We start from the raw sequence: 15,990 nt of genomic DNA, 5'->3' as shown, positions 1-15,990 counted from the left end.
GCAGCATCACGCCGTGGACCTCACAGCACAATAAAAATGAATATGAACACGAAGCTTGTACCTAGAGCAAATGCAGTGGTTACATAAAGATTTAAACACACAGCAGATATCAAAATGAATATGAACATGAAACTTATACAAACAGCAAATGCAGTGTTTACACTTTCTAAAGAGGTATACAAAATACATTTCATTTCAATACGTTTTTTTTTAAACAATACCCGCTAGCACATTATGATGCAAACAGAAGTTAATCGATCAAGAACCAATGAGTTGTCCGTCGGTCGAGTAGTGGTTTCAGTTCTTATTGGTCAGTCTCGACTAGCAGCCCAGGGACGGTCAATGCAAACCGCTGTACTTTCGACAGTGGAAGGTTGGATGGCAAAATCGGGGCCTTTAAAGCAGGGTCGTGGCAGGTGTCACAGCAACCATATAAGCCGTTCCAGGTAACTAAATCACCGAATATTAACGAGAAAGCACTAGAGTTCACGTCAGGAGCAAATCCGCCGTCCGATCTGTCACAAAATTTGCTGATTGATCTAGATAGGTAATGTGACCGTGATTACGTGTGTCGAGAGGTCACGTGACCTTGACTCCGTCACAACCTGCCCTGATGGGCCACCCTGATTGGTCGCGTGAGGTTACGTAACCTTGTGACGCCGTCCCAACCTGTACCGAGGCAGGCGGGAGCCTGGCTACTGGATTGTGAGAAATCTTCCCACCGTGGCATGTGGAAATTAATTGGCCGAGAGAGATCATATGAACTTGTGATATCGCAATCTGCCCATCGTGTTGAGAGCAACGTCCTCTTATACTAGGATGCAAATGTCGCCACCGTATCAGCATAGCGGATACCTGCGACAGCAGCTGGCAGTCCGAATATGGAGGCTGATTGATTGACATTTGCAAAGAAACTGACGCAAACACAGAATTTGGAATAGAAGTTCGGACAAAAGTGAAATCTAACACTATCGAATTTAACTGTTCAGGTGACTTAGGAGACCCCATGATTTTTATTTAAAATAAGGGTCACGTGACTATCCTCCACTGCGTGTTCTCATCTAACCCAGTTTAGTAGAACTAGAGAATTCTTTTAAACGACCTCTGAACTGAGTTCGACGTTTTTCTCCAAAGCTGAAGCAAGAATCGAGACGAGGCGCAGGATCCACCTTGAAGTTCATTTGAAGTTCATTCATTTCACGGATATCGAGGTCAGCAGGGCGGACACGTTCAAGCAAACGCACTGTGCTGTCATTAGAACACACTAAGAACCGTACTTCTCCTCTGTTGCCTAACCTGGAAGGAAACGTTTCAGTCGGCGAAGCCTGCGATGCCGTAAGCAAACAAGTGAAAAAAACGCGACTCGTTGAAAGACAGCTTATCCATCTCTGAGCGCTCTATAGAGCAGCAAAGAGCTATCGAGAGGTGACTGCAGAAGGTGGTGTTCTGTGTTCAGGAGACTCCCAGGAGCGTCAGGCTGCCGATAGTCGCACGCTATCTTAGCAACTGCACGCGATTAATTCGTACAAACTGTGAGCGGACAACTCCGAGTTTTTTTAACGCGATAGCCTTGACGCTGCCGTTGTCCAGAAAATGTGGCGTCGTCGGCGTTGCGAGCGAAAAATAGGGTGGCCCTACTGGCCTCCTCCCGGTGAAGCAGCGTAGGTGGGCTGACTAGGTCACGTGACCTTCTGACGTCATCACAACCTGCCCACGTGATTGTGAGCAAGCTAACCAGCGTGGCAGGTGGCAGCTAAATTAAGGATTGATCGCGAGAGATCGCTCGGGAAGAGCAACTTGGTTCGTATGTCACACCGGAGGCAGTACTTAAGTGGGGCATCTCTTAACCACTGCGCTGTTGCACAAGGAGTGGTGTGAGGACTCCCAGGGATCTATGAATGTAAAGTAGAGAATGACCAATTGCGCATATATGGGCATTAACTCATCAACACTGTCGCTTCATGTCCTTAAGGCGGAGCTAAGGTGTCCCCTACAACTTTTTCGACCTCCACAGATTTGACTGAAAATTCCACCATCCGTTATACGCAGTGCTCTGATCTCGTGCGCCAGATTTCGTAGCCGCGGGCGGCGCGTTTGTGCAGCGAAAATGTTTAAATTTCCCATTTTTTTTTAAATCTTCAGTCGGGGCGATTTCTACGGGCAACCTTGGGTGTGTTATGTCAGAGTTTGCGCGCTAGTCGATATTCCCTGAGCGTTTGCTGAAGGACAAAATTTCAAGTTTGTTTTCAAGACAATTTCAAGACAAATAACGATCGAAGCTGTCACTAACAGTCGCTAGTTCAGCTAATCATCGCGCACCCGATAGGTTTTATGGCATTATCCGTGACCTCACGTGGACTCAGTGCCTTGTTTGCCTCCTGCTCTTTTGGTCCTGTTTTCTAGCGGTGTTTGAATTTTCTTGTCACCATGGAACACCAACTCGCCCAATCTGCCAGGTCCTTCTACAGCTCATAGTTTAGTCTGTCGTGGCATCAGAGTTTGGTTGAAACTCACTTTTGGTTTCCTGGTTTTTCTTTCTTAATATACCTCTACTCAGTATTTTAAAAACCGGGTTCAGTGCGAAAGCACTAAAAATTCACCCAGACTTATCTCAAGCGGCTCATAAATGAAGTTTGATGAATCTGTAAAACGAATAATGAATTTTGAGAGATTTTGAGGAGACTGCAATGAAAATTGAGGAAACAAAGAGGTGAGGGTTAAAATATATTAATTGAAACGTAATAATCATAAATAAATAAATTTTGAGAGAAAAGTAAAAGGAAAGAAGAGAACACGAAAATCCTACAACACCTGTGCATTGCACGTCGTCGCCTTCGTCAACTTCCATCGGTGCCCAGCGAACCAAAAACCTCTCAGAGACGTCTAGCTAGACGTCTCTGAGAGGTTTTTGGTTTGCTGGGTGGTGCGAATAGTCTAATATCGTCGCCAGCCGCACCGACAACCCAGCAAAGCAAAACCATACGCCAGTCATGCTAAACACATGCTTTCGCACGTCTACTCGGTTTAGATACGCTCAAACCCCGCCACATTTTTTTTTTGTGCCGGATAGAGATGACTCAGAGGAATGTGATGTGATCCTCTGCTCAAAATGTTGAAAAAAAAAACGGTGTACGTATATGCTGTCAACAACGTTGCGGATCCAACGTGATGCGCATTGAAGACAGTCGATAGCGACTTTGTGTTTCACAAGCAGCCGCGTTAGGAGCTCGCCGCGAAGGCGCGCATTTTCTCGCACGCCCAGGCATCGGAATCTGGTGGCCACGGGTGCACCAAGCGGCACGTGCCCACGCCTGCTTTTCTGGGTCGCGCGGCTGATTCATGGGATTCCACGTTTCGCGTTCCTCGCTGCTTTTATTTCCTCGTCCACCGCCATTTCTACGCCGCTGCACTAGATGGCGCCACTGGGAGCTCTTGTCGCATGAATGAACAACAGGACATCGCAGATGACAACCCAGACGGCCATGAAGGTACGACGGACGTCCTTTTACGGAGGTTCAGACGTCCAACGGAGATCCGTTTACGTCCGACATGGATCTGGCAAACTAGGAATAGTAGCTTCGCCAATCATCCCACGGACGCCCAACGAGCGTCCAAAAGCTGACATCTGGATGTCCTATGGACGTCCAACTCGGGACGTACATGTCGTACGTTAGTCGTACCTCCGGCTGATGTCCGAATTCGTTTCTGGACGTTCGGATCTTGACTGGACGTCCGTCGGAAGTTTGTACCGTCTGAGAAAATATGTGCTGAAACGTTTTGGAAGGGAGTAATGGTGTCGGGATTCGCGTTAAGATGGGAGGCGTTTAATTGAAAAAGATGAGAGGACAGTATGAGTATTATATGAAGGGCTTATCTGATGTGCTGAAGGGATTATCATATGTGTTACTGGCTAGTCATACTACTCATGTCTGTCAACGCACTACCTCGTACGCCTTCTACTTCCGGGAGAGCTGGTGCGTGCCACCTGCTGCCCTATGCGGGGAAATCTTTCCACGACATTTGATCCCCAACCCGCCTTTTCAACAAGGCCATTCTGCGCATGCGCGCCTCTCCTCCTCCAGCTCCTACTGTGCATGCGCTGTTTATGTTAGTGACAGGCGCATGCGACAGATGGCGGCAGCTGTCAAGCACATACACTTGCCACAGCGCAGGTGCAGCTAGCTCCTCGTGGAACCAGATCGCGCCGGCGCTTCGCAGGGGCGTTTGTTTTCAACCAGTGGCAGGCGAATTTTCGCCACTCCCCAGAGGGCGCGACATCTTGTGAAAAATGCGAATTAAGGGCGTCTTTTGTTACGGACAAACATCATCATAGAGAGAAAGAGCTGATTTTTCTAAGAGCGGCAGCCGGGAGACGTAACCAATCACGAGTCGTAAAACAGGCACGCGTGACGCACGGTCGCTTTCGCCCTCTCCCGTTCCCCTCACAGCGCCTGTCTGCTTCGCCGGACGCCCGCCATCCATCACTGGCGCGGCGGGTGCAGCGAGTGGGAGAGAGAGAATGAGGAGCGGAGGGAGATGGGGGAGCGGACGGCGCCGACGTTATTTCGCCGATTGCCGCATATACAGCTGTCGCTGTAAAAACGCGGAAGCGGCATGAAGAGGAGGTAATTCGCTGTACTAGATGTTACCTATTTAATATTTAAACAGAAATTGAATTTTACCACTAAATATTGGTGCTCTCTGTTGACTACAGCAGCGCTAGATTACCCTTCTATATATCTTGAAACGTGTTCAAAAGTGGATTTTCACAGGTTCCTTCGACCTTTGAGGAATCGCAGTGTTATGCCTTCCCGAGAGTTTCAGTTAGATTAGAATGACTTATATTGGATTTCGACCAGATTGTAACGGTTTTTGTTGGAAGCCGGTCGGTCTACAACGGCTTCCGCGGGAACGAACTGAAATCTTCTAAATCGCGTGGCATTCCCCCCAATGAAACCCCTTATATGGGGACTATGAACTCTTAGGTACCAAAAGAAAGGTATGCTGCCATCTTGTTCGGGGCGTATTGTGACGAAAGCTCAAGAAGTTCTCGCCCACGGCGCAGTCTCCACGAGAAGAGGAACAATAACGAGCCAAGTTCAGGGGCGTCAATAACCGCGCGTATACGTGCATAGAACCTCGCTCACCGGCGAATTCTCAACGATCCGTTCCACGCGAACCTCGCAGGCAAAGCGTATACAAAACGCGTTTTATCGACGAGAGCGCGCGTAAGACTCGAGGAATCAAAAGAAGCAAAACGGAGGAGGATAAAAGGGGAGCAGGGAAATGGTGCCTCGCAGGCAGAACGCCGATCGCATGCCGGTCAGCCATGCCTCTTCGTCGCGCGCATAATACCCGCCGGCTTGCGTAATGACCAACGCGGGGCGCCCCCGTCGGCGGCGCGGAGGCCGATCGCTCCCTCCCTCTCTTCTTCAATCGGCCTCGTAAACTCGGCGTCCCTTGCAGCTTTCTCGACGCTGCATACCACGGACGGCTTGACCGCTTCCCTTTTCTCTTTCCATTCAGCGTCGTAGCCGACCCATCTGCGCGCTTCTCGCGCCGTCACGATTTCGGTTGGCGCTCCGGGAGCCACCAAGAATCTCGCAGACGGCGACGCCAAGCGTGGACCTCTGTGCTTCCACTCACCTGTGCGCTTGGCTCAGTTAGGCCTAACAACGCCGTTTTTCTTTTCTTGTCTACTAGTCTCTCTTTTTAATCCCCCCTCTCTCTCTTTCACTCGTTCTTTCTCCGTTGACCGCAGCCTGCGGCGGTACCCTGGATTCAAGCTGCATCGGTCGGGTTTCGTCTTCGCACCTCCTCCATGCCTGCCCTCTCCCTGCCTGTTGCCGCTAATCGTCACCGTAACCGTTTTCGTTTTTTTTTTGCGTCTCGGCGATGCTTGCCGTGAGCATACCGTATTTCGTTTTTATACCGCTACCTTGCCGTTTTTGATGTTGCTTTCTTTTCAGGGCAAAACGGGATAGCGGGCCGCCAGAACGCTTGCCGGGCTTCAGCGTGCTACCGAAATAAGAGCGCCGCGCCGTCTGCTTTGCCGAGAGGGGCGCGTCGCCCGCTCGGGAGGAGACAGAAGAAATGTTACACGAACCTGCCATTGTCTTCTTACGTGCGAGAAGGTGAAAAATAAAATAAAGAAAGCACTTAGATGGCGTCTCTTTTGTTGTATACGAAACAAGAGAAACATGAAGGCTTTGCAGAACGTGCTCGTGTCTCGGTGCATGTCCAGGAGAAGGCGTCGGTTGTGCGAGTGTGTTATTGTAGTTTTCGAAGAAGAGTTCGGGGTAGAGTGTGTGCCAAAGATGTTGTCTTGTGACGAACTGCGTGTACACGTGCTAGACTGTACATTTTGCAGAAAACCTTCGGTAGGAACGTGCTCAAAGGTACCAATGAAAAATACGTGAGAATGAGTGAAAACACACATTTTCCTCTGTTCTTGTGTGCAAACTTACTGTTCATTTCACAACAGAGATGCCTGTACCTTTTGAGAAGCACTTTGGATGTGCACATGTTGAACCGTCTAACTTGTAGAAGAGCTAAAGTAGGATGCAACTTAAAAAAACAGCAGTTGCTAACACTGGGCCGCGGGCAATCGCTCCGCTGGCCAATCGCAACAGGTAACGAAATCAGCTTTTTAATGTTTGACTATATCATACAAGCCACGTATCAAAATTCTAGAGCTCATAATCTATTTCTTGTGATAGGCTTCTTGCTCAGGTAACAAGAAACGTTTATCCAGCGGACTACTTTTTCGTCGTGGAGGAATTCTGTCCGCGGAGGCTGAATGTGGGCGGAGCTTCACTGCAGACTTAAGTTGTATCCGACTATAGGGTTAATTAAAACTCTAATCTGGGCGAGTTGGTTCATAGCTTGAAAGGAGTACGTACTTGCGCGAAAGACGGGACGAAAACAAGGGAACACAAACGACATGTACAAAGCGCATACATGTCGTTTGTGTTCCCTTGCTTTCGTCCCGTCTTTCGCGCAAGTACGTACTCCTTTCAGACTATAGGATGGGTCTCAGTGTGGTCAGTGTGTGCATGTGTTCTGCTGTATGCCAAGTAGAAAACTAAACGTTCACGTGTTAGGATGTTTCCTTGAGAACACTGTGGGTTGCAGCGTTCCCCACTTTACACTCTATGCAGAACAGGGTGTGTTTCGGTGAACTTAAGACGTCGAATGAAAGCTTTCACTGGACGCCTGCTCGTAAAGGCGTCACGTTGATTAAAATGTGAATGGACCACCCTGTTAATCGTTCAAACTTGTCTTCCCTGAACTGAAATAAAAAGTTCTGTGCGTAAGGCGCAGTACGCCCCCGTATAAATAAAGAATGCAGGGCGTTAAAAGCGTTGTGCATATTTTTGTTCACATAAAACTAAAATTAATGTGTGTGTGTGTGTGTGTGTGTGTGTGTGTGTGTGTGTGTGTGTGTGTGTGTGTGTGTAGTTTATGGGGGTTTAACGTTCCAAGTCGACTCAGGCAATGAGGGACACCATAGTGAGGGGCTCTGGAAATTTCCACCACCGGGAGTTGTAACGTGCACTATCATATATATATATATATATATATATATATATATATATATATATATATATATATATATATATATATATATATATATATATATATATATATATATATCTTTTTTTCACCGCACAAATGGAAACTCTCAAGACACCTAGAAACGCTGTATGCGAAAAAAAAAGGAAAATAATTTTTCTTTCGGTCTCTCGCCAACATGAGAAACAAACCAAAAGAGCCATTCAGAGTCCGGTAAGTACGCGGACTCTTCCGGTGCGGCCAAACCAGGAAGTAAACAAACCCTTAACCACGGCCTAATGATTTGCACAGCCCGCTATACCAATGACCGCCCGCTGCTCAAAAAGCGATCGAGGCGTCGTGCGGGCGACTATCGGCACGCCGCTGCAATTACACCCCCATCCGGAGGCGTACTGTAAGCGGCGGGCCGCTTTAACTAAACACGAGGCAGCAAGGCATCGCGCCCGCCAAGCGTACGGCTTTTGCTTTTCTTCGCGCTAGGCCTAACGCACTTTCTCCCTTCATCTCTCGTGCGCTTGGAATTGATCCATCGTTTCCGCCTTGGCGCCGGCAGCGGCGTTGTTTTCGAGGGAATTAGAACGCGCGAAGGAACCATTAGCGTCTTCGCATGTACTACGACCCATTGTTTTTCGGGCGATAGCGAACGCCGCTCACGATGGCGGCCGGTTCCGTCACGACACCGCCTCCGGCGATCTGCGGCCCCCGACTCGATCGTCTGCATGATCGTCCGAGATGAGGAGGAGGCGCGTGCGCGGCAATAGTTGCCAGACGCGTCGCTGTATTCTGCTAACTGCGTCGGCAAAGTTACGACCTCGATCACTTTCCGCGCTGATGCTTCGTGCACGCTCGTCGGCTTGGATATGATAATGTGTCGTAAGGGCGGTGCCCTTATTTTGTTCATTGCGACACGTGACGGGAGCACGCGGTAACAAGAGCGCATTCACTAAACGCTAAACGCGTTCGCATCAGTCTCAACACCGGCTTTTAATGGCACATCCCCCGTCTGAGCCAGCGGCACGATGTGATTCCACTTGGACGATGAGTCAACGTGATACCAATCAAATTCATAACGTTTTCTTTCCTGGTAATTTTTAAAGTACCCGCCGCGGTGGCTCAGTGGTTACTGTGCTCGGCTGCTGACCCGAGAGACGCGGGTTCGATCCAGGTAGCAGCGTCCGAATTTCGATGAAGGCGAAATTCTAGAGGCCCGTGTACTGTGCGATGTCAGTGCGCGTTAAAGAACCCCAGGTGGTCGAAATTTCCGGAGCCCTTCACTACGGCGTCCCTCATAGCCTGAGTTGCTTTGGGACGTTAAAACCCCATAAACCAACCAGTTTTCAAAATAGCGTTATTACCAACTAATCTGCGTCAACGCTGCTTAATAAGTAGCGCGTGCTTCCTATTATGTGCACAGCTGTGGAACATGATAGCTGACGAAGTTAGTGCCGACGAGCTATAGGGTGATCGGTACCCAAGAATATCTGTAAAACCGACCGTTCAGGCTTTTAGCACTATGGAACCACTTAATTCTTCGCAAGTGTAAGTGTGAATCAAGGGCAGTATGTCTGAATATCGTCCGCGCATGCACTACAAACAAGAATGAACCGCAATGAGAGCTTTAATGGCTTATGTCGCCCTTCAAACTTCATGTCGTAGAATATTTGCTCAGTCAGTATGGAGTAAAAAAGGGTAATAAAGCACCTTTACTCCTATCATTAAATCAGCGAGCGAAACGGTGAATTCGCTTGGTTTTACCCCACTCTGAAAAGGAGTAAATTGGCCGAGATACTCTGAAAGCCCCAAATGGAATATTAAAAACACCCCTTTCGTGCCGACCGCGCTGCTGCCCGTCGCGCGGCGTTTGTTAAATTCGAAACAGCGTAATAATAACGCTTTTGCCGAATACTACTAGCTTAGGATTGCACCAACAGAGCTATCCCTGGTTAACTTCCTGACACGTCCCCAGACAGGTCGCACGGACAGCGACAGACGGTATAGATTTTTTTGTCGGTTGTTTCCAAGAAGGAAACGAATCTCTCCGAACGACTACAACGCGTCCTGCCAAGCTGCCGACCGCAAAGAAGACACATGCAAGCTCGGACGACGTGCCTTACACCGCCTCTTCTATAGCTAAGCCTAGTCGACGCTCACGTAACTCACGACGGTTCCGTCTAACTGCTTCGGCCGCATAGCGCTAGCGTAAGCCACGATTCTTTGCTTTCTGGGAGCCCGCGTACGGGTAAGGAAAGCCGCTGCAGCATATGAAGGGAGAAAAAATAAAAATAAATAAAATAGACAACCAAGCCACCATGTAGCGAGGCAAACTGCAAACACCCGCTCCAACTCCGATCGCCGCTCCATCGGCCTGGCCTTTCTTCCGTCCCTGCCGCCGAGACCGGTTGCTTCTTTTCCGGCCATATCTCGGTGAAATCCAGCCCGCAGTCGGTTGCTGCCGAGAGCGATGGGTTCTATACTCGTATGACTGACCGACCGTCGCGTTGTATAGGCATGGGTGCGCGCTCACGATTTTTCGTGCCCGAATCGGCCTCAGATATCTCTCACTCTGAGCCGCTTCCCTGTTCTTTTCTCCGGCACACACGTACATATCTCTCCCTGCCGTATAACGAGCTCGCGTGAAGCTTGCGATGCAGCGTATATGTGTGGGAGATCTACATTTTTCTTTCTTCTTTTAGGTGTCGTGACCATTTTGTTGCGCGTATACAAAACGCCCCTGCTTCGCTCCGTTCAAAAGAAGGTTGTTTCTTTTTTTTTTTTTAATAAAGGAGATCAGAGTGTGATGTACACTAAGCGTTGTAAGATGTTTGCGACTATAGTTGCGTTAGAAGGCTGAGAAAAAAGGTACTTTTGTAAGTGCGTTGTTTCTGCCTCCGGTTCTCCTGCTGGCCCTGGGAGATACATACATACACACATACATACATATATACACACACACATATATATATATATACCCGAACGAAAGACGCGGGTTCGAGTCCGAACGCGACGGTCGAATTTCGATGGAGGCGAAATTCTAGAGGCCCGTGTGCTGTGCGATGTCAGTGCACGTTAAAGAACCACAGGTGGTCGAAATTTCCGGAGCCCTTCACTGCGGCATCCCTCATAGCCCGAGTCGCTTTGGGACGTTAAAATCCTCATAAACCCACATATATATATATATATATATATATATGACAGAAGCCAACAGCCAGTCTTATCGCGGGCTTGTTTTTTCCTATGCAGTACGGAGTTCAGTACGCAGTACGGAGCAGTATATATATATATATATATATATATATATATATATATAGCGAAGTATACGCTTCGTTAAAGGAAACATATTTATTCCACTCGACGTTTCGATCGGAAGACCGATCTTCTTCAGGAGTGATATATATATATATATATGCACACACACGCACACTGCAAAACAAGTGCGTAAAGTTGGTTTATGGACGACAAAATGACGGACGTGCGACGAGAAACGCATTTCCAGTCGTTGTTATGTCTCTGTGCAGTCTTTTAGCACACTATCTTTTCTAAATGAACCTTTTCGCGTACGATCTGCAGTCACACACTCTAAGCCTGAATATGCCCATATGGGAATAAAAAGGTAGCAAGCTGTCCTCAAACGCATTCCCTTTAAAAGGGGGCGCGCAAGAGAAAGCTTACTCCCTCTTTATTCCTTTCTGTTTGGAGTGTAGTTCTCAGATGCACTGCTTTTATCAAGATCTCGTTAAGGTCCGAGACGCTTTTTATCTGTAATTGGATTCGATTTGAGGCTAATAACGGGTAGCCGTATTCCAAAGAATATCATCACTTTAAGTCAACCTCGCGACGCCATCGGAAATCTGTTCGCACACTGTAATTTGTAGGGCTAGCACAGCAAGTGACCATCAGGATTGGTATACCAGGTGTTTATTATCTTTTTCTCACAGCGAGATCTGCACCGGGTGCTGCGGCCACGTCTTCGTAATAGTCGTGCGCTTTTCGAACCAACAAATCCCATGACGTCATCACTTCGAAACCACGTGATCACCTACTCAGAGGAAATGTAGCGGCGGGATTTACAACCGGGGCGAAGAGGTTGGAATTTTTTATAAAACATTTATTTTACGCTGATCCCAGTACATAATTGTCCCCAACGGTTGTGCCCCATTTCACAAACAAGATGCTTTCGATGTAAGGATTTCACAGCGAAAACAGCAACGAATTCGCTGGCTCTTGTACACTCTAAATTCGAATACGATTATATGGGAGTAAAAAGTGAGTAAGCCGTTTTATAGCGCGCACTCCCTTTTATAAAAGGGTGTATAGAACGGCGTACTCCGTTTTCACTCCTTTCTGCTTAGAATGTAGCCCCTTGAAAGTGTATCTAAGTGTCTGATCATGTTTTGTGTACTGAACTCCGTACTGCGTAGGAAAAAGCAAGCCCGCGCTAGAACTGGCCGGGACCGAGGCTTACATGCTCGACGGGGAAGTGCCATGAAAGGGGTAGAGTTCTAACGGACACACAGACTCCGTTGTCAGCGCCGCGCGTGCGGCCAATGAGTCATCGGATTAGTAGACGGCTCGGAGTCGACGCTTGCGACCGCGCGAGCCTGTCAGACAAATATGCGCGTGCCAAAGCCGGAGAATCCGGAAAAACGTCAAGGGAGAAAAAAAGAGAGAGAGAGAAAGAGTTGCGGCAAGGAGAGGGAAGCTCCAGAAACAAAAGAACGACTCGTACAAAAGAATAAGCCCCACCATACACACACGTGCGTACATCGAGTCTGCTCCCGAACAGGTTCACCTTGATCACACGTTTACTACGCGATTCTTGTTCGACAAGTGGGGGGGGGGGGATCCTCTCCAGATCTCGTCGCAGTTGCCAGATAGAAGATGCCTTCGCTAATGGAATGTTCCACTCTCGGTGGATACACTCTATACGCGGCACAATACTCGCTGCCTGCAGACTATGTAGTACGTGCAAGAATTTCACATCCCTTGCCTGTCGCATAAACACAGATCCAGTTCTGAAGGGTTTTCCACAATTTATCGCTTTACGTCGCTTTTCAGAACGAAGGTGCGATGGCCTTAGGTCAGTATGCGTGTTTTCTTTTCTTTTATTTAACAGCAAATTACTTTCTAGCACCGATTGTCCGCTACAGGTTTGGAGTGCTCTGTGACGGTTCTGTGGACATTTTACAAGACGCGGAGGTGAACATGTATCGGGCATCCTTATTCATTCTAGTTTGCAAAGGGTCGTTCACCACAAATGCCCGTTTCAAAAACCAGCGCACTATCTGATCCGAAATTTGGAGCACGACCTTTGACGTAAGACACGCGAGGGGAGGTTTTATGAGAGGGGAGGAGGCGGTACGGCCGCTCCCCTCAGTGAGAAATTTTCTACGGGAAAACCATGAAAACTTTTTTTTTTTTTTTTTTGCGATGAAGAAAGTCCAAGCATTGCAAGAGTCAGTCGTAAATACGCCCTTAAAACGTCTCTAGAGTGTGTAATTGAATGCTTGCAATAGCTGACGTCAGAGCTCATGGGCGGAACCTATGTTTCCATGTTTGCTGAAACGACATTCATAAAACGGTCCCTCAACAATGGTATTTTTAGACACATTTAGCCCATCGCGTACCGTATCACTGCAGTTGTTACCGGAGTACAGGAAACTTGTGCGCCGTCGGCGCGCATGCGCAGATCGCCTTGAGGACGCCAGGCACCTGGCAGCTGGGCGCAATGCCGGCCGTATCTGAACCAATCAGCGCGTGCGCACTGGCGGTGGGCGGGCTCCCGGTACTCCGGTAATGGTAACGGTAACACGCTACACGGTATGCTAAAGATGTCTATTGAGGAACTCTTTCCGCTGACTAGTGAGGCAAAACGTTCAGCTGTAATGCGAAAATAACCTTAATGCTGCACTAGACTGAGAGCTTGGGCATTCGGGTCCGATTAGACAAGTCTGTACGTACAGACTTGCTCTCATGTTCCATGCAACAGGTCCACACAGATGCCAACATCATCGAAAACGCCTGCCAGTAACAATTTACGCAACATGCGCAGGTTTTGTCAGGTGGTCGTTTGCCACATATATGTTCAGAGCTTGAATAGCAAGGACAATGCGACAAACTCTGCGCAGTCGGCTTCGAAAAAGGATGAAGCGTCCCGATGGCAGAGACAGTAAATCCTGTAGAAAATTGATTCACATGCTTACAGTGCGATAACGATAGAACCACCGGTTCGTACGGCATATATCTTTGGATGCTAATTGTATAATCACAGTTTCTAATCTTCTGTTTCAACGAAGACCGCTTTACAAAAGGATTCAAGCTGCTGTTCTGATATCATGTGATCGAAGCGATGGCTCCTTTTTTTTTTTTTAGAGTGAAGCCCTTAAGCGAACGTTCGTGGGTTGAGTCGCGTCGCCGCCGTCGGTGTAACCGAGCCAAGCCAAGTCATAAATAAATAAATAATAATAAACTTTACCGCGACCTGGAATTCCAACCCGCGGCGCCGCGAACATATCAGCTTCGCCGGCTGAGGCGTTAGCCATGGCCACTGCACGAGAGCACTTGGCTATCGCTGCAGCCGGTGAAGTCACGTGGTGAATTGCAACACACTTCGCGGTTTGTAGTGCACATCGTCTTCTTCAACTAATACATCTATCTAACTAATATAGTCGCCAGACGTGCGTACGACACAGCAAAGCAAAACAATGAGCCTACACAGCTGAAACACCAAGACAGCTACGCTCAAATTTCGCATAAGGGAGAATCGTAATTGTCTTTAATTTTTTTAATTTTTCTTTCAGTCTTTCTTTCAATATATGCACATAAGTTAATATATGAAATATAAGCAATATATAAGCATTTACACAGCTCGATCTACGTCGATGTTTGTTCCCGCTAGCTGTCATATCTTCCCATTCGAAATGCATATATGTATTTTTGAGGCAAGAAACTCCAAAACGACGATCTTTCCCCAGCGGCTGCAGGCGTCTTTGAAAGGGTGTAGCGTTCATTCTTTGTCAGGCTGAGTATCACAGGAAGGGCAGAAGAGATTAAAAAGAAATATCGATAAAGAAAGTTTTAAACATTAAAAGAGAGAGAGAGAGAGAGAGAGAAGGACCCTAGAGAGCGTACACGCGCGCAAAAAAAATGGAGACCTTAAAAGAGACCGCTATACATCTCGTCGGCAGCGGCTCCCCCGCTAGCCGGCACCCACCGCGTGTAATACGCCCCCGACACGTTTGTCGTGATCCCCGTGCTCTGGAATCCCCCGGATTCCGAGCAACACCCTTTTGACTCCCTCTTCTTGCTTCTTTCTATTCCTCTCCGCGCATGACTCCCGGCCGCCCATGCGCAGGAGGGGCCGACAGACGACGACTCCCCTCCGCATGCTCTCCTTTCCCACTTGTTTTGTTGTTGTTGTTTTTTTCTTTTCGAGGAGCCGAGGGTTTGCCGCCCACGAGTCTGGGGCGTCTTTTTCCGCCTGCGTGCGAGTTGCCGCCGCCGCCGCCGCGACTTCCTCCGACAGACGGCCGATCGTACGTCGTCATGTAGTCTGGCGGAAAAACGCGCTCGAAATGTTTGTCCCGCGCTGTTTAGGCGACAGCCGAGCGGCCCATCTTTCTGCTCTCGTATTGCGCAGAACTGCGTGCCCGATAGTGTCGTTGGCGTACACAGTTGATGGAGAGTTTTAGCATAGCGGTGACATATTAGCGTAGACGTGAACCGGATCGACGTAAGCGCGCTGCGCATGACATGAGTAGTGGTAGGTGCGCACCTGTCACTGCGAGTGCGCAGTTAGCACAGGTTAACCCAGGTCGTTGGCGTACACAGTTGACGGAGAGTTTTAGCATAGCGGTGACGTATTAGCGTAGACGTGAACCGGATCGACATAAGCTCGCTGCACATGACATGAGTAGTGATAGGTGCGCACCTGTCACTGCGAGTATGCAGTTAGCATAGGTTGATCCGGTTCACGTCTACGCTAATACGTCACCGCTATGCTAAAATCGTGAGGCTTTTAGCATAGTGGAGACGTACCAGCTGCGCATGCGCAGAAGGCGCCCGGTAAACATGTGCCTAAGCTGGTACTTCTCCTCCATGCTAAAACCCCCTCACATCACCGGTAACATTACGTTTTCGACGCCGCATGCGGTGCTTTTTCGAAGCAGTAATGGCGTAGGTATAATTGTCCTCGGTGAAAGATGTGCTCCGGTATGATCAGTCCGTATTAGCAGAGTAGGGCTGCAAGTCGGGTCACTTCAGACTGAAAGAAATGTTGTCTAAAAGGTCAGCAGACAGATGGTAAAAAGAGCCCCCTCGACCACTTTTCGGGTTGCCTCCCTTCCTCGTGATCTCCTACCACCTCCTGCCTCGCTTGCCTTCTTTGGAAGCCATTCTGCTGCCACAAAGGACCGCCGG

General features: G+C 48.5%; 1 long non-coding RNA gene across 1 annotated transcript; it reads left to right on the top strand.

The window, feature by feature from the left end:
- Positions 1-5,500: 5,500 nt before the first annotated feature.
- Positions 5,501-6,162, top strand: LOC149365774 (uncharacterized). The gene is made up of 2 exons (XR_016282990.1): positions 5,501-5,648; positions 5,762-6,162. It is a non-coding gene; the product is annotated as an uncharacterized LOC149365774 (long non-coding RNA).
- The last annotated feature ends 9,828 nt before the right edge of the window (positions 6,163-15,990 follow it).

This window comes from Amblyomma mixtum, chromosome 1 (assembly GCF_055824585.1).
Source record: "Amblyomma mixtum isolate Tamu chromosome 1, ASM5582458v1, whole genome shotgun sequence".
Lineage (NCBI taxonomy): Eukaryota > Metazoa > Arthropoda > Arachnida > Ixodida > Ixodidae > Amblyomma > Amblyomma mixtum.
This window is presented reverse-complemented; position numbering and strand designations above follow the sequence as displayed.